Consider the following 24,096-nt stretch of genomic DNA (forward strand, 5'->3'; position numbering starts at 1 on the left):
AATGGGCAAAGCAAGTCATACTGCCAAGTCTAACATTAATGGGGCAGGGAAATATATTCCTCCTCTAGTGGGAAGAACTGTAGTCACATGGCAAAGAGCACGGATACAGAGAAGGAGAAGAATGGGGGAACAATAATGCAATCCACCTTATATGGATGATTGGTAAATACATCCTCTCATTTGGTAGCTTTAATTTATTTTCTTTTATGTGACTTTTTTCACAAAGAAACTTCTTGTATTAAAGTAATTAAATATTTCAGTCTTTTACTTTATTATTTATATTTTGGGGGTCCTACTTAACAAATTACTTCCTACCCTAAGGTCATAAATACACGCTCCTATAGTTGTCCCTAGGAGAATACAACCAAGAGGACCAACAATCAATATATTTTAAATTACCATATGCATAAATGCAAAACTATATGATATAAACTAAGAGCAAAGGCACCAAAGTTAAACAAGTAACCAAAGTTAGAAATAATTACCAAGGATGACTACTTATTACAGGTGAAATTTTGAGCCCACTCTTTTAAAAATATTAATGGATACAGGCTGACAAAGATGAAAAAGATGCAAGAAATCATAAAGAATCACGAAGCTTGTCTTTTTGATCTAAGTACAAGACCACAGGAAAATGTATACAGTCTTCTCAGGTCATGACTTCTTGGAAAAAGAAAAAAGAAACTTTTATAGACCTTAATCATAAAACAATATATGTTGTGATATATTTTTAAAATATATGAGTATATATGGTGTAACAGTAGGAAATTCTGCAATAGTTTGGGTAAAAAGGAGGCCCCATCTACTAATTTTTCAAATTAAAACCACTTCTCAATTGCCAGACTGGCAGGGAGTCCAGTATCTCTCTTGTTCCTCAAATCGTTCAAGAACTCTGGGGGCCTCTTGATCCACAAAGCTCAGAGAAAAAAAACAGAGAATTTCATTAGAATACAAGTGGGCCCTGTTGAAGGCTGCTTGTGTCCTGTTCCTAGCACAGTTTACTGATGAAAACTGATCCCCCAGAGTTCCACGTGACCCCTCTGTCTACTACGCTCTTGCCTTTGCTGCTGCAAATACAGTGGCCACAGAGATTCCTCAAGAGAAGCAGCCTGCTCCAGCAGAGGTATGGCATGGCAGCCATGCCTGCAGGTTTTAATTCATCAAGAACCAAGTGGCTGGGTCAGGAGGACCTTCTGCCTCCAGTCACACAAGAGACCAAACAGCCTTTTCCATTGGGCATTGCAGGCCACAACAGGGGTCCTAGCCTAAGGTCTTTGATGTTCTTTCTTACTACAACCTTTTTTAATCAGGATCGGTCCAATGCACAAAAAACTTTCTAGTAATAAATACAAGGAAGGAGTCCAGGTCTTTGTTCTTTTCCTCTCTGAAGGCTCCCAGACTCTTTACAAACTTCCTCCAGTCCTGCCAATGTTGACCAACCCTGCAGGTAAAGGAATACTGGCAAGGGCAACATTTATCAAACCAGAAAAAGACTCTGCTACATCAGTACCTGAGACATAAAAGGGTAAAGACCTCAATAATGATTTCAAACACTGGGGAGAAATTTATCTTACCTCACAGTTGCCAGATAAAATACAGAATGCCCAGTTAACTTTGAATTTCAGATAAACAATGAATAATATCCTGGCCTACGTCCTATGCAGTATTTAAAACATACTTATACTAATAAAAAGTATTGGTTATTTACCTAAAATTCAAACCTAACTGTGTGTCTTGTTTTTTGTGTTGTTTTTGTTTGTTTTTTGGATTTTTTGCTCAATCTGGCCAAACTACCTTATTTAACCTCATGAATGGAACACAGTGGGAGAAAGGGGATCTAGAACTCCCTTGTGCCTAAAATTTAATGCAGCCACAGAGCCAAACCTTCACATCCATGTATCCTGACATCCTACCAGAGACTGGAGGCTGAAGAGCCAACCAAAAGCCAGCTCTCATCCCCTTACTGCACAAGAGCTGCTTTTTAGATAGCCAGAGATGCTTCCTGGCCACCTCCCAGCAATATATTTCTAACTACTCTCAGGTGGAAGATTTTAGTTCCCAGAAATGCAACATGGTATAAAAGGGGATAAGGGAAGAATGACATGCTGTGCCCTAGAATATGAGAGCCTCAACAGTGGAGCAGACACAAAAACAATACTGGCGGACGGGTATTCTAGAGATCAGATTTTATGCACCTGTTAGAAAAATGAATTTGAATTGCTTCAAATTATCTAGGATTAAATTCACCACCAAGTGGAGGACCAAATAATAGCAAAAGGGGAACAGTTGCCCCAATGAATATGTACCTCCCATAGCCCAGAAATTTAGCAAGATACTTGCCCACCACTTTAAGATTTGAGAGGGAAATTCTGTAGTTCCAAAATTGATAGTGACAGAGCTCAAAAGGGACTCACTTATGACAAACACCGGGACTGAATAAACCTCTTGTCTTTCAAAAATAAGTAAGTAGAAAAATCTAAAATTAAAAGACTTTATAACAATAAAAGAAGAAGACAATATCTTAAAGATGCAAGGGGAAATTATCCTCACGACAAAAGAAAATTTAGGACACAACTACTCTGTGCTCTCAGTGAAATACCCAAACATAAAAATTCTAGTTAAGAAGTGATGGAGATGCTAAATAAAATGAAAAGAAAGTTGAGTGAAGTGAAAGGTCAAGATAAAAAGAGACCTAGCAAAAATTTAAAAATAAAAGAGTTCAGCAAACTCAGAGACAATAAAGAAATTAAAATCTGCTCTGGAGGAATCACTCCTCTCCTTTACCATCTGCCTCTCTATCAGCAACTTCATCATTCAAAGAGCAAAAGAAACTAAGAATGGAAGGGCTACCCTGGGCTTAATTCTTACCAACAAAGAGGAATGTGTTAGTGAAGTGAAAGTGACAGGAACCTTGGGAAAAATTGAATATATCACCTCACAGTTCATTATAGCCAAGGAAGAAAACACAAAGCAAAGTAAGACAAGTATCTTAGATTGCTTAGCAGTTCAGAGAAAATATAAGAATTACCCAGAGCTAGAGATTCTAAAAGGAAAGATAGATCAAAAAATAAAACCCACTACTTCAATCACAAATGAGAAAAAAATGGGAAAGAACGTATGTAAATATAATTCAATGTGGTGTACAAGGAGCTTCCTAGAGGCTGAGATTCCTTAAAGGACATACAAAAGAACAAGGAAGAGGATAAAGGTAAGGATGAACACATCAGTGTAGTATTGGCCTATTAGAAGAGTGGACTAAACCCACGATGAGCAAAGACTTGGAAAAAACAGTCAAAACAACACAAAAACTTTTAGGTTGTATTCAAGGAAGGAAGGATGAGAAAGGTACAACTTCCCTCCTCTACTCCCAAGCAGGTTTCATGATGTTAACAAGTTACAGATAGGAAATAAAATGATATTTTGAGTTGGCTTTCATCTTGTCTACCAAGGAGCATGGTCTTTAAAATGGAAAGATTGTGCCAACAATCTTGAGAAGAAACTGATAAACCAGATGGGAGAAAAGATAGTGAGATAGTGTTTAAATGTTTAGATAAATGTCCATTTCCAGGGGTATTCTATTACAGCAGGGGTTCTCATTCTCAGCACTATTGACATTTTAGACTGGATAATTTGTTGTGGGGTGCTGTCTTGTGTAGGATATCTAGCAGCATCCTTGGCCTCTATCCACTAGATGCTAGTAGCACCAACCTCCTAGTTGTGACAACCAAAAGTGTCCCAAGACATTGTCAAATGTCACCTGGGAAACAAAAGTACTCCAGGTTGAGATCCACTATATTACAGAGCACTGAAAAACTTGCATAAATTATCACAGAATTATTATTTGCATCTTTGAGTAATCATGGCATAGGGAATTGTCAAATGTTATCTCACATATTAAAAAAGATAGGTTCTGAAAATTAAAACCAGTAAATTTGATGTTGATCCCCAGCAAATTTAAATACACTATCAAAATATTATTAACTGGAAAAGAGAGCAATGATCTCATGAATTCTGGTATAGTTTCATTAAGAGCCATTCATACTAAACTAATATAATTTTCTTCTCTTCTTTTTTCAATATCATCACTAGTGAGGGTAAACTGGTTTCACTAAAAAATCTTCTGAATATTTTCTAAAATCTTCTTTGACAAGAAAAAGAAATTTTAGCTGTGTCATACACTGTTGGCTAAAGTGTATCTCATAAAAAATCTTTTTGGAAAACACTCTGGCAATATCCACAAAATTTTACATGCACAAATTTTTAGACTAAGCAAATATTTTTAGGAATTTGAACATGTGTATAAAGATTCATGTCAGGGATTGCAGTACTGTGTGTGATAACAAAAAGATAGAAACAACCTAAATAAATGTTCATCAAGGAGGGAGTAGTTAAATTAATTGTCATATATTCTTTCATTAGTGTGATTTTAACTGTGACCAGAGAAAAGCCTTAGGAAATACACAAAATCCAATTGGATGTCATTTCCCTAGCAGTAGGAGATATTAAAAATATTTAATAACCAGCATAGCTTAGGAGTCTAGCCTGGAGATAGGACTTGGAAAGCCTGACTATGCCAGGTGTTCACCCTTTAGTTGCTGGGTCTAGGGAAGGTCTAGAGGGCCCCAGGCAGAGACCAAGTGGAAGAAGGCCACTAGTGAAGGGAAAGGGAGTACAAAAGCATGTCATATTTTAACAACTTGTATGGCCTTACTGGGGAATATCAGTCCTCACCAACAGACAGAAACAAAATTAAAATAACCCAGAATAGCATGGAACAATAAATTGGTTGAATTCAACCAAGTGGCACCTATCATGAAGAGTGAAGTAAATTTATATGTACTGATATGAAACAATTCCTTTTTTCCCTTCATATGTATTTTTAATACAATTTTTAAAGGTTACACTCCATTTATACTCATTACAAAATATTAGCTATTCTCCCCATGTTGTACCATACATCCTTGTAGCCTGTCTTATTCCCAATAGTTTGTACCTCCCACTCCTCCACCTCTATAATGCCCCTCCCCATTGGAAACCACTAATTTGTGGGACAAATCTTTTTTTAATTTTCACAAGAAACTGGTAGCAGTTTCCTTGTGAAACGATGACCAGAGAACTGAGGGCCCAGATCAAGGCAGAAGGGACATTTATTTTCATTGTATATCCTTTGTGGCAAATGCTGTAGGTTAACTAATACCCCTTCCAGCCCTGGCCCAACTTTCCTCCTCTACTAAGTATACCAGAAAGCTAAAAAAAATCTGCTCTTCTCAGACTCACTGGCAGCAGTGGGACACAGATTTCATCAGCCAAAGAAAGCTTCGGTGAGATTTTTTAAAGGTCACAGGCATCAGATCCTTCTAGGAAAGTTGTAGTGGGACTTCCAATGCCCAGTGCAAGAGCCAGGAATGGTGGAAGCTAGTACATCTATAGGACCATCCCTCATGTATAGCTGGACATTTTTCCTAGCTTCACTGCCTCTGGCTATCCAGGAGAATCTATGAGCTATCTAATGTCACTCATAAAACTCTTTCAGGAGCTAGCCAGAGGAAACTCTTGTTTGCAATTTTACTACCGACACCACAAAAATACAAGGGATCATAAGAGACTACTATATGCAACTATATACCAACAAAAATGACAACCTAGAATAAACAGACAATTTATTAGAAAGGTACAATTTGTCAAGACTGAACCAGGAATTAATAGAAAATGTGAATAGACAAAATACCAGTACTGAAACCAAATCAGTTATTTAAAAATTCCCAACAAACAAAAGTCCAGGACCAGATGGCTTCACAGGTGAATTCTACCAAACATTTAGATAAGAGTTAACACCTATCCTTCTGAAACTATTCCAAAAAATTGTAAAGGAAGGAACACTTCCAAACTCATTCTGTGAGGCCACCACTACTCTGATACCAAAACCAGACAAAGATATCACAAAAAAAGAAAATTACAGGCCAATATCAATTATGAATATAGATGCAAAAATCCTCAACAAAATACAAGCAAATCAACTCCAACAGTGCATTAAAAGTATCGTATACCAGGATTAAGTGGAATTTATCCCAGGGACACAAGGATTTTTCAATATCCACAAGTCAATCAATGTGATACCCCACATTAACAAACTGAAGAATAAAAACCATATGACCACTTCAATAGATGCAGAAAAAGTTTTTGATAAAATCCAATAGCCAGTCATGATTTTAAAAAACTATCCAGAAACCAGGCATAGAGGGAACATACCTCAACATAATAAAGGCCATATTTGACAAACCCACAGCTAACATCATACTTAATGGTGAAAAGCTGAAAGCATTTCCTCTAAGATCAGGATCAAGACAAGGATGCCTACTCTCTCCAGTTTTATTCAACACAGTTTTGGAAGTCCTAGCCATAGCAATTACAGAAGAAAAAGAAGTAAAGGAATCCAAATTGGAAAAGAAGTAAAATTGTCACTGTGGATGACATGATACTAAATGTAGAAAATCCTAAAGACAGTACCAGAAAACTACTAGAGCTCAACAATGAATTTGGTAAAGTTGCAGGATACAAAACTAATATACAGAAATCAGCTGCATTTCAATACACTAACAATGAAATAGCAGAAAAAGAAATTAAGGAAACAATTCCATTCACCATCACACCAAAAAGAGTAAAATACCTAGGAATAAACCTACCCAAGGAGGCAAAGGACCTGTACTCTGAAAACTATAAGACATTGATGAAAGAAACTGAAGATGACATAAATAGATAAAAAGATATACCTTGTTCTTGGATTGGAAGAATCAATGTTGTTAAAATAGCCATACTACCCAAGGCAATATACAGGTCCAATGCATCCCTGTCAAATTACCAATGACATTTTTCACAGGGATGGAACAAAAAATGTTAAAATTTGTATGGAAACACAAAAGACCCCAAACAGCCAAAACAATCTTGAAAAAGGAGAATGGAGCTGCTGGAATCATGCTCCCTGGCTTTAGACTATACTACAAAGCTACAGTAATCAAAACAATATGGAAAAACCAATATGGTACTGGCATGAAAACAGACACATAGATCAATGGAACAGAATAGAAAGTCCAGAAATAAACCCACACACTTATGGTCAATTAATCTATGAAGAAGAAGGCAAGAATATACACTGGAGAAAAGACAGTCTCTTCAATACATGGTGCTGGGAAAATTGGACAGCTACCTGTTAAAGAATAAAATTAGAACATTCTCTAACACCATATACACAAATTAACTCAAAATGGATTAAAGACCTAAATACAATCACTCATGTGGAATCCAAAATATAAAAATAAAAACAAGGACACTAATGAACTCATCTACAAAACAGAAACAGACTCACAGACATAGTAAACAATCTTATAGTTACCAGGGGAAAAGGAGTGGGAAGGGATAAATTCAGGAGTTTGAGATCTGCAAATATTAACCACTATATATAAGAATAGATGAAAAACCAAATCTATTCTGTATAGCACAAGGAACTATATTCAATATCTTGTAATTAGTAACATATGGTGGAAAAGAATATGACAAAAAATACATATATGTTTCTATATAACTGAAGTATGTGCTGTACACCAGAAATTGACACAATATTGTAAATTGACTATACTTTAATAAAAATATTTTTAAATATCTTGTAATAATCTTTAATGAAAAAGAATATGAAAATGAATATATGTATATACATGCATGACTGGGACATTATGCTGTACACCAGAAATTGAGACACTGTAACCGACTATACTTCAATTTAAAAAAATAATAAAAATAAAGACCTAAATGCAAGACATGACACCATAAAACTAGAAGAGAACATAGGCAAAACATTCTTGGACATAAATTGTAACAATATTTTCCTAGATCAGTCTCCCAAAGCAAAAGAAATAAAACCAAAAATAAACAAATGAGACCTAATCAAACTTAAAAGCTTTTGCACAGCAAGGGAAACCATAAACAAAATGAAAAGACAACCTACAGAATAGGAAAAAATATTTGCAAATGATGTGACCAACAAGGGGTTAACATCCAAACTATACAAACTGCTCATACAAATCAATATCGAAAAAACAAACAATCCAATCAAAAAAATGGGCAGAAGACGGTAAGCAGACATTTTTCCAAAGACAAAACAGATGTCCAGCAGGCACATGAAAAGATGTTCAACATCACTAATTATTAGAGAAATGCGAATCAAAACGAAAATGAGTATCACCTTACACCGGTTATAATGGTGATCACTAAAAAAATCTACAAATAAATGCTGAAGAGGGTGTAAAGAAAAAGAACCCTCCTACACTGTTGGTTGGATTGTAAATTTGTGCAACCACTATGGAAAACAGCATGGAAGTTCCTTAAAAAACTGAAAGTAGACCTACCATATGATCCAGCAACCCCACTTCTGCGTATTTATCTGGAAAAAAATTAAAGCTCTAATTCAAAAAGATAAATGCACCCCAATGTTCATAGCAGCACTATTTACAATAACCAAAACATGGAAACAACCCAATTGCCCGTCAACAGACAATTGTTGGCTTGAGAAGATGTGGTGTATACACACACACACACACACACACACACACACACACACACACACACAATGGACTATTACTCAGCCATAAAAAAGAATGAAATATTGCCATTTGCAGCAGCATGGATGGATGTAAAGAATATTATACTTAGTGACAAAAACAAATACTATATGATATCACTTATATGTGGAACCAAAAAATAATGCAAATGAATCTATATACAAAACAGAAACAGACTCATAGACATAGAAAACAAATTTATGGTTACCAAAGAAAAGAGGGAGACAGAGAGGAACAAATTAAGAGTATGGGATTAACAGATACAGACTACTATACATAAAGTAGACAAGCAATAAGGATTTACTGGATAGCACAGGGAATTATATTCAATATTTTATAATAGTCTATAATGGAATATAACCTGAAAAAAAACAAATAGATCACTTTGCTGTACACCTGAAGCTAACACAATATCGTAAGTCAGCTTACACAGTGATGTATGTCAATTTTATCTCAATTGAACTGTAAAATAAAAGAATAAAAGAAAAGAAAATGGGCAGAGAGTATAACAAGGCAATTTATGTAAAAGAAATAAAATAGGCTAATAAATATCTATAATAAATTGCTCAACCTTACATATTACGAAGTGCGAATCAAAAAACAAGATATTTTTACCTATCAAACTGTCAAAAGTGAAAATTTTTGATAGAGTATCATCAGTACTAGTAAGAGTTGGGGACATAAGCTCTCAGCATACCCTGTTAGTAGGGGTATAAACTGATATGAACTATTTGAAAAGAATATGACAACAGCTCTCATATTTTAAATCATGTATACTCTTTAACTGTTTGGTTGATATTACCAATTAAAGGTAATGCTGATTAAATTTTAAAATGAACATTCCTTTTGACTCAGCAATTACACTTCAATTAATTTATCCTAAAGATATATTCATAAAATACATCAAGATATATAAACAAAGATATTCATATGGCATAGAAACATAAAAAAAACAAAGAAAAAATATGGGAAACAACAAACATATCCATCAATACAGAATAAGCTAAAAAAAATCATGCTACATCCATATAGTATAACACTACAAAGCCACGGAAAAGAATGAGGTACATCTACATGAATTGCTTAATTAAATGTAACTCTCTTCATTTGGGGAGAAGGGGGTACAAAAGATGCAGATCAATATGTGTAGCATTATGCTTTTTTTTCTTGACCTAAATCACGGTTCTGTAAATTAGCAAAAAGAGCAGAATGCATGGATATTGCATGGGCAACCAGCAGTGCTTATCATAAATTATTTAATTCTTAAAACCAGAATTCCTTTGGCACCCCATATCAGGAAAATAGGAACTGCTGAGTCTAACAGAAAAGTAGTTAATCCTGCATATTTCCATGGAAACATGATCTATGAGCTCTAGCCCTAGATTAAGACAAACCCTGGTACTTCTGGAGAATCACAGAGAGGTAGGTTTTATTTCTCACCCTCCTTCCATCCTCATCCACAAAAACACACACACTAGCAATGAAATATCACAAGGATAGGGGTTGAATTTGGCTCACTAGTATCTATTCTCAGCACTAAGAATAATGTCTGTTAGAAAGCAAATTTGTGGTTACCAGAGGGTAAAAGAGGTAGAAAGGGATAAATTGGGAGTTCGGGATTTGTAGATGCTAACTACTATATGTGGAATAGGTAGACAGCGGGGTCCTACTGTGTGTGTATGAATGAACCACTGTGGGGTACACCAGAAATTAACACAACATTGTAAATCAACTATACTTCAATTAAAAAATAATGTCTGGTACACAAGTCATCTAGAATGAGTGAATAATTCCAAAGCCAATATTGGAATACAGCCAATGTAGTCCTCTGGGGAATTCTGCCTCTCAGTCGTTTCTATATGTTCTTAGTGAGATAACCCAGGGCCTCTTTACATTGACACTACCTCCAGAAGCCCCATCAACTGAGACCTGGTAATTCATTATCTGGTTAACTGTACACCTCCATTCCAATTCTCTACTTCATATGCATATAAAGAGAGAAGATAAATGTTTGTATGGTATAATTTAAGCAATTCTATTCAAAGTACAGGCCTGCAATGAGATAGGAAGCTTGCTCCAGAATGTAAATCAATGACTGCTTCCTTCAACTAGAAAGTCTTGCTACAAAACCATAGGGAATAATTGATTTACACTCTGGTACAAACTCCTTATCTCCTTTCTTGGACTAGTAACAGATTGAGAAATGTTGATCACATTTTGAACAGTGCTAATACACAGTAGAGCCTAAAGGGCTCAAGTGTCAGTACTTGAGGGTCTTAATTTGTGCCAAACATTGCCTCTGCCATCGAATCTATTTTACCATTTATGGAGGGGTCTGAAACAGCACAAGCATATGGGTTAGGATAATGAAAATCAGGAAAAAGAGGTGATGGAGTAAGGATGCCAAATAAACTTGACCTAACTTACTATTTTACACATAGGAACTTAAAGTCACTTCTCAGACCCTGGAAGTTAGTGATTAAATTAGTAGCAGAATACCGGCTGTGCCCCAGACAGCAACAATGTAGTTTAAAATAGTAATTGAACATGTGAAAATCAGGTGCAACAGTTAATAGTCATGTTCATTTTCAAAAATTCTGTAGGCCCAATCATCTGTCATTTTCCATTAGATTTGCTACTTGGCTAAACATAGGAGTTCCACCCCATAATATCATGTCACTTAAAATCCAGTATCTAAACAAGATTTAGAAAATTATGCTTTTTGAGTCTCTAGACTAACATTCCCATGAGCCAATGATCCATAAATAAACACTATTTTTAAGTCTTCATTACGAAGCACATAGTTTCTCTTCAGGCAGGCCTGGGCTGCCAACTTCTCTACTTAAGTCTTAATCCTTTCTATTCCAAAGAAAAAATAGAAACATGCAAACAGAAGTTCAGAGGGAATAAAGAATGGAACCCCCACCCTTCTAGAACTATGGTCTTTCTCTAAATATCACTGGAAAAATAAAATTCCACACTTAAAAAAATTTAATACAGTCAGAATATATTCTTTAAGAATTCACAACCTTATACCTCACCTCCCACCAAACACTGGTACCTCCATTTCTCTCCATTTTGATTTCTCTATACCAGCCACCACCTCCAAAAATAAAACAATTTTATTTCTTACAAATTTCTCAGCTTTTTTTTTACTTCAATATGTTCTATTCCTACAGCTATAATTCCCAAATTCAACAACAATAACAAAATTAAAATTTCATATCTTCCCTGACTCCCAGCCTACACATGCTTTATTCCATTCTCATGTTTCCCCAAGCAGAAAATCCCAATACTGAATCTCTGCTTTTGCATGTGCCTTCTATCCTTTTTCTTTCCACTTTGCTACCTATAGATTTTCTCCAAATAATTCTAATTTCCACAAACTTTTATTATAAAATATTTGTTCTTCCTAATTCTGCTATTTCTCACGTTGGGTCATAAAATTCACATAAGTCAGAATGATACATAGATGATCCTCTAACAAAAGTTATTTATAAATTCTATTGTTCAAAATCCAAAGTAATGTAAGCAGTCAATAATACTGTCTATTGGTTTCAGACAGAGTTGAAGCATTTTAACATACAGCTTTGTCGATAGGTGTGGAAGTTCATACACTGAAGTTTTGTAAGTAGAGGAGATTCTGTCCTTCCAAATACTAAGTACATTAATATCTATGTGCCTGATAACTGTTTTGCATCTCACAGACACTCAATAAATATTTCATTTATTCACAAGGAATTTTACAATGACTTAAAAGAAAAACAGTAAAAACTCATCTTAAAAATCACAACCTTTGCCTTCAACTCTAATGCTCTCTAATCCAACAAGTCCACACTTAAGAACAGAGCTTAAAGAAATTACCTTTAAAATAAATAAATTCATAGACACGTACACATACATTTACCATAGCACCTAAATATTCAATCATTAATAAAACTATATCCATTCACTTGGAAGAATGTTAGACAGAAATCTAAAACAATATTTATGCAGAACAAGTAATATCATGTGGAAAATGTTTTGGTACAGGTTAAATGAAAAAGATAGGTTCCAAATTTTATCTATAGTATTATTATAATTCATCTTACTAAAGCTGTGCAGAGAAAAAAGACTAAAAGAAAATGCATCAGTGAGGTTACAGATAAGTTTTTCTGTGCTTTCAAAATTCCTACAATGAGCTCATATTACTTTCATAATGAAAAGAAAAGAATTTTTATTATAAAAAATCCCAATATTTTACTCAAATAAGACACAGACTATGTAGAGGATGCAACAAAAGGAAATAGCTATATCTATCCTGTGTGAATTTTGGGTTTCTCCACGTAACAAATTTGTCCTATGCTACAACTGAGCTAATTTTTTATAGCAGCTAATGAAATTTTAATAATCCATCCAAATATGCCATTTGAGTTCGACTATTGATATTCCACATCTCTAAATAGCAATTATTCTCAATACATTGACCTTTCTCTGTCCATAAAAGCTAGCCCCAAAAACCCAGAACAAAGGCGAATATGAAATCCTATTTTTCCCACGTTTGTTTTAAGCAAATCATTGGATCTCATGTATCTTCAGAGATGTTGCAACTATCTTTCTTAGTGGTGTATGTCAGTGACTCAAAACCTCCATAGTCAATGAACTTCCTGATGCCTAACCCAAATTTCTTGTTTCCCTTTGCACTATTCCTTCCAGTTCTGTCCTCATTGCTACTGAGAGCAACTGCTCACAGTTACTCAGACACCATCAGATAGTGCCCTTCTCTTTACATGATTGATAATTACTTCTCATATTTATCTCATATAGTATGATTTTTATTTGATTACAAATGGTGGTAAAAAGATTCTGAGAGATTCCTCAACCTCCTAATAATACTGCTAATTATAAAACAAATATATAAAACAAATATTAAATTCTAAAATTAAAGCTCTTGCCACTATCTCGTTTTTAAAATCTTCCATTTACTGTGAACAAGCTTTGGGTTGACAGTAAAATCCCTTCAAATATTTTGCCCCAGCCCCATGCCAAAGCACAAGCATCCAGGCCATAGCTTATCTTTTCCTGCACAGGATCCCAATCGGCTTTTTATAGCCAGAAACTCTCTGAATGCAAAGCACGACCTTGGCTACTAGCTTCCCCTGGCACTAGATTGAAAGTTATTTATAACTTTAAAATTAGCGTGAAAGCCTCTATTTCTCACCATAACCAGTCAAAACATTCCCATTTTATATAATAATGCGATGTTCTTTAATTCAGAAAGAAATCCCACATTTTAAACCTACAATATATAACTAAGACAGAGCAATCTCAACACAGAAAGAAGAATGCACTGAAGTCCAGCTCCTCTTTTTACAAACTCGACTCTTACCTTTCTGTTGCTTCCTATAAAGTAAATGTATTTAAAATCGGCTCTTGAAGGGAATTTTCCAAAAAAACAAAGTTGGGAGAAGAAAAAAAAAAGAAGACTTCTTGGTTAGTCACAGAGTTAGAGTTACAGAGCACCAAACTGAGAGGCAGTGACAGTGGGGCAGTCACTTTAGCTGAGCGTCATTCACCCAGGATGAGAAAGAAGGGGGAGGTTACAAACCAGGGTGGGTGGTATCTAATCCTGAACTGCTAGTCACTGACCTCACTGACAACTTGTTACTGAAAATACTTTGTTGAAAAAGGCCAGACACATACTTTGCCTAGAGATCTACAAACATAGCTGTCAGGAAGCTCTAAATAAGTTAGATCTGCATTTCTCTAGTCCCTTTCCAAAACAAGGACCTCTTACATCTAATTAAAGCTGAAGTCTGGAATTATTGAGAGTAAAAAATGATAAAGCAGGGATAATAAGAGTCCAGGAAATCCACATATCAAAAGATCAGTTATATAAAATTCAGTGTCTTCAGTACCATAGAATGATGTGTCATATCTAAGACAGTGTTTTTCGACTGAAATCTTACCTGTCTCATACCCTCGCACCAAGCATCACACTCTGCTTCTGGAATTTATGTAGAGCAACATAATTATCAGTAAAGAATGTAAAGTGAAGATTCACCAAAACTCCACAGGTGAAACCATTGTTAAAGTCACAAAAAAAAAATTCTTTCCAATTAATTTTTTTCTATGGCTATTTTCATATTTCCACTTGCCTTTTTTGATCTCCTCTCCCACAGCATTGTAAGATTCACTGGAACAATCTCCCATACCCCTGCCTTATGCTTTATCACTTCATCTATTCCTTGATACCCCACTTGAACTTGTACCGTATTTCCTTAGACTTACTACTTTTGTGACTTTCTTCCAATAGCTTCTAAAACAGTAGGTGATAATTGACCCTAAAATAAAACTACTCATTTGAGTTTAGTATTTCTGTAATTAAAAGGCTGAATTCAAAATTTTAAAAAGGCATTTATTATTAGCTACACAGTCACTCTTAGAACAAATTAGGGAGCCAAGAGGAAAGGGCAGGGTCTGGAGATTGTCAGAGAGAAGCAACTATGAAGGTGGTTTCATTTTATATCTTTTCTAGGGAAACCTGGGAAATAACTGTATTTTCTATGTAGCTTCCTTTAAAGTGTGTATAATTGACATTACATTTATCTAAAGATTCTTAGTTGCTAACATACCGTCCTCCCCAGATTTCTTTTAAAGCAGCTTTTTCCCCCTAGAGAATCTAGGAATAGCCTCTTTTCACAGTGAAAACAAAGAGTAAGTTTTATGTCTCTCAATCCATCTTTTCTTGAATAAAGAAATCACTTGACACTTGCAAAATAGAAGTTTTTGTTTTAGAGCTTTAATAATGAATGTTTTCTAAACACAGACTGTGGAATTGAGCCCAAGATTAGATAGCCAAATTCTTTTATGAGTCAGCCTGCCCCTGCTTTAAAGCCACAAATAAGTTACTTACCTGCTCTGTACTTTTACTTTCCATCTGCAAAATGGAGATGAAAACCCCTTCTCTTTCTATCTACTTTTCAAGGGATATGTGAATTAAGTGGATAAAATCTGAAGTGCTTCAAATTACATTGAACTCCTTATTGATGCAATACAGATGCAATTACAGTATTTAGTGTCACCAAAGTAATTAAATATTATGAATATATGAAATGTAGTTTTAAAGAGCTCTATAGAGTAAATGTTGTTGTGTTTTTGTTTTTTTTTTTTTTAATTCCCTCATAAAAATGTCTGAAGCCATTGAGACAGGTTTTAGCTGAAGTATTCCCCACTATAGCCACAAGAGGTCCTCCTCCTAGCAATTCAAATCACGTCGAATTTGATGAGCAGAGGCCCCATGGTCCTCTGTATTCATATCAGTTGGCTGACAGAAAACACAGATCACCTATGTCACATTTCCATAGTTAACTATAGGGTAGCAAACAAAACCAGAAAAATCTGGCTTTCTCTGGGTGATCACTGAAGCATGCTGAACACTAAATAGTTCCTGTAAACTACACAGCCGCTGCATTCTGCACCCTGGCCCCCTTCCAGATTTTCACAGTAATTCCATCTTGTCACCTTGCCCAGTCTTGTTGAGTATTTATTCTCTTTCCCTATTTATTTGTTTCCTTTCATTATACTTTCCAAACTTTAAAGTTTTGGCTCACATTCCTCTTGCAAGCAAACCAAGGTTAGGGATAGAGAGGCTGGAAAAAAAAGGGAAAAGAGAATAAATCAAGGCCATTGTAGAAATCTACCCAAGGAAATCAAGTGTGCCTTTGCTCTAGGTATCAGGGCTGGCCCCAGACAAACTCACTCAACCACATGTACTGAGGAGCCGTGGATGCAGAGCCCTGTGTCAGGGGTTGGCTAGAAGATTAAAGGCACAGAAGGGAGGCCTCCAAAAAGAAAACAATTCTATCCCTATCAGCAGTCCCTCCTGGAAAATAAGCCTTTCAGGGTGCAATCAGTTCTTTAATCAGAATGAAATACAGGTTCTTCTTGTCATTAAAATCCCTTAAAAAATGAAAGTAGTTTTTGCATGACCCATGAGTCCATTTTATTCTATGTATGACACCTCAAAATATTGGCAATTTCAGATTGGGGCTTTAAAAAATGTGTAATTTTCTGAACAGCTGTAACATCATTTTAAGATGAGATTTAAAGCTGAGAATAATTTTAGTTTGTAATAATTAAAATCATTTTATTCCGAAAATACGTAATAAATAGTTCCGGCACTTAGTTGGGGGTTTTAGGTGAATCTAAATGAATCTGCTCCTGTTTCAAGGTTTATGTACTGTAGCAAAAAGATGTTTCCCACTCTCACTTCCCACCTACCCTGTTATTAGCTACTAACCAGCTCTCCTATCCCATTCATCTTGGGAAATGTCCCTTATCTCATCATCAAATCTATAAAACCATGGGCATGAGCCCTATCTTTTCTGTCTTCTCTCTTATTACAATTCAAGTTGCACCCTTGCTCCTACCAAAGGCTAATCTCTCCTCTTCAGCTCTGGATCCTTCTTCTTCCACCTTCTTGAGGACACTGCTCCTTCATTATCATCCCATGTACTGCATTATCTCCCCTTCTCTAATGATCAGCACAAAAATGGGCCACTACCTCTAATTTTAAAATATCAAACATTAGTTTCACCTTACAGCTCCCTCTAGTTGCTCCTCCAAGTTCTATGCTTCCTTCATCACAATCCTTCCCAAATGAGTTGCCTGCCACCCTATGTTTTCACTTCTTGTTTACCCCATAGCTCATTCCATGAGATTTCTGCCCCCTTCACTGCCAGTAAGGGCCATTTTTAAGTCTGCCAACAACTTTCATTTGGCCAAATCTATACTGTTATCTCAGGGGACACCTCATCCAATCCTATGGCTTTAAATGAGATCTATAATGGGATGCTGAGTGGGACTTTTCTTGTTGCTCAGAATTGGCAACTAAAACTCAAAATGAAAGAAATAGAAGCCACCTGTGTACACTGCACACTAAGGAATTTCCAGTATCTGACGGCAGACATCTCACTCCAGGACTTACTAAAAATCAGTAAAGAAAAGAGCTTCATATTCTTCCTTTTCTATTCTCTCTCCTGGCCCCAATACCAGAAGTTAGGGGACTTGAAAAACTAGGGGAATTAGGCCAAGTACTCTTCTCCCCTTGAAGATACCAGAACAGAAGAAGGGGTGAAAGAGTAAATATTGCTCCTTCCCCATTTCAAGTCCCTCAAGAGGATATCTAATCATTGCTGGAGGAAAGGGAGGAGATGAGATTTAAATTGGAATGAGATGAAAGTTTTAAAATGGACTAAGTAGACTTTAAAGAACTTAAAATGGCCAGAAAGTTATGAAGCCCACCCAATGTGTCATTAAGGAATAAGAAAGGGAGATGCAGCAGAGCAAAGTGAAATTCAGGGATTACAGAAAGCAAACTAGTTCACTCAATAAACCAGTCACACATTCATATGAGAATCATATGCTAATGGTTCTCAAATTTGTATCCCCTACCCAGAGCTCTCTCATGAGCCCCGGAGGCATATATCCAACTGCTGTCTCCAACTGGATAGCAAATATACCTTTCAAACTTAGTATGTCTCAAAAAAGAGTTCTTGATTCTGCCTCTCAAATCTATTTCTTTCATGATGATCATTTTATAATGTGTAGAAATATCAAGTCAACATGTTGTGCACCTGGAACTAACATAGTGTTGTAGGTCAATAATATTTCAATTAAAAAATAATAATTAAAAAAATTAAGGGATGGAAGGGGGGAAAAACCCTATTTCTGTCATTCATTGTCTAGTAATTGGTACTATCACCTAATCGCTTAAGCAAAAGCCTAGCAGTCATCCTTCATTCATTCTTTTCCCTCACAATCATCAAGAATTTCCATTAACCCTATTTCCAAAAGTTATCTTGAACACATCCACTCGTCTCTATCTCCCCTACCCCAACTATTCTGAAGCATTTGCAATCCATTCTCTACATAGCATCTAAATGATATTTCAGAATACAGGTTAGCTCTTGTTATTCTCCTGCTTAAAATCATCCAATGGTTTCTTATTGCTTAATAGCACAAAGTTCAAATTATTTACCAAATCTACAAGGCCCTGCATGATCTGACTCCTGTCAACTTCTCCCACCATGACTCACAGCATTCTTCCCCCTAGCTCATTGACTTCAGTTATACTTTCTGCTCATAAAATACCCAAGCTAATTCCCTTAGGGCCATTGCACTTGCTGTTCTTTTGTCTGCAATCATTTTCTCCAAGCTATGTATACGTCTGGTTCATTTTCATCCTTGATATTATCCCTCACCTTCTCAGAGAGCTATTACCTGATTACCTTATCTCACTGCTCCCAGTCACTTATCACAACTTCACATATTTACTTATGTGTTTACTTATTCTGTCTTCACCACTGGAATAAAAGCTAGGGACAATGGTAGTGTCTATAACAGCACAGCATATGAAAATTAACTATATAAGATAAGGCATCAATAGCTATGGGGTTTCAAAGGAAGAAAAGATAGCACTAGAAGGAGGGAGTAATCCAGGAAATTTTCCTGAAGGGAGTTATATTTACCTTGATGCAGAAATGAAAGTTGTCAGCATAATATAAATGGCATTTTATTAATTTTATCTCTCAGCTCTCCGTGAAATCCATTGCCTCTCCACCTTTACCACTACTACTCTGATATAAACTATAGTTGTCTTGCTTGTTATCTTTATATATTACATTTATCACCTAATTTCTCCCTCTCCTTCTATTTCACTTTGTGTAAACCTACATACAGCATTTAAATGCCAGTCAGGATATATTTATGGTAAAATTTTAAATCTCAATTTAACTATTTCAGAACTACTAAAATTGACACATTAACTTTATTGCCTTGGTGACAAGAGAAGGGCTAAAATGAATGTTCTTCTCATTAATTTTTCTCATTTAATTTTCTCAAAGTGCCATGCCTCAACTCTGACAGCTCATCTTGCTGTTAGTCAATAACCTTAACAAGCACAGTAATTACAGTCAATCATGTCTGCTTTAGTTCATTGATTACTTTGTTACTTCTTTTTCAACTTGTTAATGAAAGTTCCCAGCACAGACCTTTTGGGTGACATTTCTTTTATTAATTAACTACCCTATCAGTCCCCTGAATATATTAATACACCAGAGCACCTTGTATTGATGGTTCTAAAAACAACTTGCTCTTGCAGCATGGAAAATTACATTTTCAGAGATACAGAACACCTACAATAAAATCAATATTTACTGTCATTGAACCTGTCTTTTTATTTCAAACTATTTAAACAAGAGATAAATTACTTCTAAAGGATTAACATACTTAATTTTTAATTGATACAGCTGTTAAAATGTTAAGGAGATTATCTTGTATTTGTGATTCTAACCTCAAAAGCTAGTACTACACAATGTAAACAAGTAATATAGCATCATAGACTAGAGGCACTCAACAAGAGGTGTGGTAGTATTGATATCATATAAAAGTTAGAATCACCTTCGGCCTCATAAGAGTACTAGGTTAAGTTTACCTTTGAGACAAACTGTATATTTGTTCTAAGAAAACAAACATAGTAGATTGTCTAGCTGTGTAAATATAAAGCAAGTTTCACCTAAATGTATTGAAGGAAATGACTATTGTTTCATTCAGAGAAATTCAGAGAGGTATGTCTCCGCAAAGTTTTATTGCTTCTTGAAGAGAACCGTTTCTTTTCCCTGTATGAATTTACATGGTCCTCAAAACCATCAGAACTTATACCCCCTTTATAAAACGAATATTTTCCAATGTCCTTTTCTAATATCCTGAAATGAAATTCATAGTTACTTACTATATATTGACCATCTATACTGAGTTTTTAAAAACATATTTTATACATAAATGTTGTTTATATATATCATATGTACTTACATAAATTATATATTTGCATTTCATTATGCAAGTGCTCAGGCACACTTACCCTGGAACACATAATAAAAGAGTCACTTTTCTCCTTATACATAGAATCACTGTGAATGTGACAGCTACAAATGTAGATTGATAAGGATGGGTTGTATTGGCAATTCAAATACCACAAGCAGCACTGAAATAGTGATGTAATTTTTCTGAAATGGTGAACAACTTTTGATACAATAAAGAACAAAACAAGAATAATCTTCCTTTAATATACCCAAGTGGTCACATTTCTGGAGAATACAATGTATGTTAAATACTGCAACAAATTTGTGTTGATAAGTAAAATCAGAGTTAGGTTCCAGGCTTAAAAAATTAAAAGCAGGACCTACATGAATGTCCAGTGGGATATTTGAAAGTTGCAAGGAATGTGCGACAATTCATTTCAGGGAAGAGTTTCACACATTACAAAACTTTCCAGCTTCTTTGGCCCAAGACAATTAAATGCCAAATGTACCTCCACAGCTACTATGATAACCAAAACTGTCTATCCCTGGAGCAAGCAGGGAGACAGGGGATTAAGAACCACTAATGTAAAACATTGCATGTTTACAAGAGCCCCAAGGCTGAAAGATAGATGATAGATGAATGGAAGGAAGGAAGGTAGGAAAAAAGAAAGAAGGAAGGAAAAACCCTATAATGAGCCCTAAATGAAATACCATAGTACAACCTGAAATGGACTACTTAAGTCCCAAATGCGGTTTTAAGAGAATAACTCAGATTTCTAGGAATTGTATTAAAGACAGCTATGGTAATTTCCTGGAGGAAACGACAGGATGGGCAGCACCCACAGGGCCAGACCAAATCCTATGAGTTAGGGAGTGAGGTTTCTCCTGAAAAGAATGGATATTCCCATCGTCATTTATCCAGGACAATGAAAAGTGGACAGCCAGGTTTTTAGCTGAAAACGGGAAGTTCCTTTTCTCTGAAGTTCCATGGTTTGGGAGCCTAGACTCCGGGTAGAAGAGATAAGCCAGAGAGTTCCCACAGTGGAGAGCAAGCTGGCATGTTCATAATAGTAGTAGATGGAAACAAGTTAGACGAACACTTTTCAAGGAAGCCTTGAAGATGGTCCAGAACTTGGACAATGGGATTTTGAGTACAGTCACAGGTACTGTCATAATTATTATATCTATTGTCTTTTCTTTATCCTGCTTCTTTCTATGAACTCTGGTTAAGAAGCTATCCTGTGGAAGGAAAGGGTCTATTTCCTGATTCGGATGGAAAATCAACCTGGAGAACAAGAGTAAAAGCAGCAGGGCAGCAGCATGACTAGGAGTCCCAAACAGGAAAACATGATGGACCTCTTCCTAGACACAACCGAGAGAGCTCTGGGAATGACACAGAAATAGCCTAGAAACACCTTAAGGGATTGATTTCTGGGACTAAGACAGTGGGAACTCAAGCCACTGGAATCTAGATAACTAAAAGAATATGTGACCTTATTTTATAATACAGTTGTTGAGACTCAGAAATTTGAGGAATATAAAGTCTTCAATAAATGGTAGCTATACTTCTAAAGGGACCAAATTAATATCTCTAATTCAAAAATAAGGAAAACCTCAGTAGCTGATAAACTAGGCCATGATTCACAGACACTTTCTAATTGTGAATTTAAGTAAGTTAAAACTCCTATTAATAATCTCAATAGTTTCCTCTTGTTCATACACAAAGTTCATGTTTCACCTCAGAAATTTGTACAAACACTAAGAATCAAATTTTTTTAATTCAGTACTGGGATTTACAACTAGCAGAATTTCATAAGCTCTCAGACTATTCACTAGTTTGGGAAGTGTTCAGAAAAAAAAGACTGACAAAGGAAGGTGAGTAATAGATAAAAGAAATTACGAGAGGAATCTTTTTTATTAACACTAGACCAGCTCTCGTTTTTGTTCTTCTTTTTCTTAAAAAAGGTGAGGCAAAGCATGAATCATGTCATCCAGTTTTTGCTATCCTGCTTGCTCTCCTTGAATTTTTACAAACACCTGAAGGCAATCAAATACACAATTCACAGCTACTTACCTCAAAGAGAGGAAATAACATAAGGATATCCCAAAAGAAACTGTCAAGGAGAAAGAGGTTTAGAGATGTAGCTTTGAAACTACATTGATATTTTGTCTTTATTCCTTTACTAAATGGAAAGAAATCACAGCAAAGACCTACAATTAAGTAGTAAAAGCATTAAAACTTCTAGAAATAGTATCTAAAAGAAACAAAAAAGAAATGTGAGGCCTAAATCTCATCACAGTTGTTTTATATCATCCTTTATCCCTTATAAAACACCTATAAAGACCTTTTAAATGGCTTCATGGTTTCATAAATTAAGTTTATATTTTCACATTTCTAATATTAAATATTCATTAAATGAATGAATATATATTTGCTCATGTATTTTCAATGTTTATGAACTTGAATAAAATCCTTTCTGTGGGTTTCTTATGACACAGAAATGCTGCATAACCCAGAGCTTTACTTGAGGAAGAGGCAAGAAAAGGGAGAAAAACTACATTTGCCCCCTAAACTGTCTCAGTTCTCTGATAAGCGATTTAATCCCACAAGACACATGATCCTAAACAGCAGTAGCTTCATTGTGAATAAATGTTTTTAGTCCACCTTTTAAAACATTATAAACCAAGGAGTATCGGCTGTATCAAAAACTTCTGAGGCCCTGCGCACATCTGTTGAGCCTCACCTCTGACTCCAGTCACACCTGTGGAAGATAGTTCCCAGCAGGCCACAACACCCTCGCATTATCAGTATGACACCTCCCATCTTTCACTGTCTGCCACGGGGCCTCTCCAATACCACAGATAACACAAGGAGCCCACTCAGTATGTGCATATCCATAGATGTTCCCAGGAATGAGCGTCCAGGATTAACACACAACCAGTGGGAAGGAACTGGTAGACAATTGCTCCTTCCAGGTGACTCCCTGGTAGAGAATTCTAAGGAGCATTCTACACAATCCTCAGAAGGTTCTAGGTGGCATCAAGTCCCAGCTGGGCTCAACAGTGACTTTGAAAATGCAAGATTTTCTCTTTTCCTTACTCTGCCCAATCTCTCATCCCTGCTCCCTGTTGCCACCACTCAAATAAACCGCCTAGACACAAGCCCCTGTCTCAGGCTCTTGCTTTGAGGGAGAATCCAAGCCAAGACTGTTTATATGAAGAGTGGGCTCCGAAAGCAGGCCCTTGGGATGGTACTCTCGAACTGGATCACTTACAGGCCAGGTGGAAATGACAATCCATTGCTGGTGAGAGGCATGTGCATCTCACTAGTGTGGACTGAGATGAGGTACAGGTGAAAGAGCTGACTGTGAGCAGCTCTTTCCAATTCTGCATTCAGTGACATCATGCAGGTAATTTGAAAATGGCCATGGTTAGGAGTATGCACACCACAGAAATTGGTAATCACAAATCAGGGCTTCCCCATTCCTCAGCATTCTATTAAGAGGACTAGATGGTTGGGAAAGGGCTATGAGACTCTTTCTTATACAGAATTTTGGCCAACACTCCAGTTTTCAGCTTCTTTCTTCCCATATCCCATTTTAAGAGGTACCTGGTACCTTTTCCAGGGTTTATGCCACAAA

At 36.0% G+C, this 24,096-nt stretch overlaps 1 protein-coding gene across 6 annotated transcripts in view; it reads right to left on the bottom strand.

Moving 5' to 3' along the window:
- The window catches only part of CTNNA3 (catenin alpha 3), a 1,350,411-nt gene that overhangs the window by 1,309,988 nt on the left and 16,327 nt on the right, over positions 1 to 24,096 (bottom strand). For 3 of the 6 annotated variants that reach the window (XM_074374088.1, XM_074374087.1, XM_074374083.1), the window contains exon 1: positions 13,981 to 14,185. The exons of 2 other annotated variants lie outside the window; for them this stretch is intronic. The gene's annotated coding sequence lies outside the window, so the exon portion shown is untranslated. Of the gene's footprint in view, positions 1 to 8,399; positions 8,435 to 13,980; positions 14,186 to 24,096 lie in introns of those variants that run through there. One more of the 6 variants, XM_074374086.1, reaches the window with a different exon arrangement.

Source organism: Camelus bactrianus, chromosome 11, assembly GCF_048773025.1.
Source record: "Camelus bactrianus isolate YW-2024 breed Bactrian camel chromosome 11, ASM4877302v1, whole genome shotgun sequence".
NCBI classification, from domain to species: Eukaryota; Metazoa; Chordata; class Mammalia; order Artiodactyla; family Camelidae; genus Camelus; species Camelus bactrianus.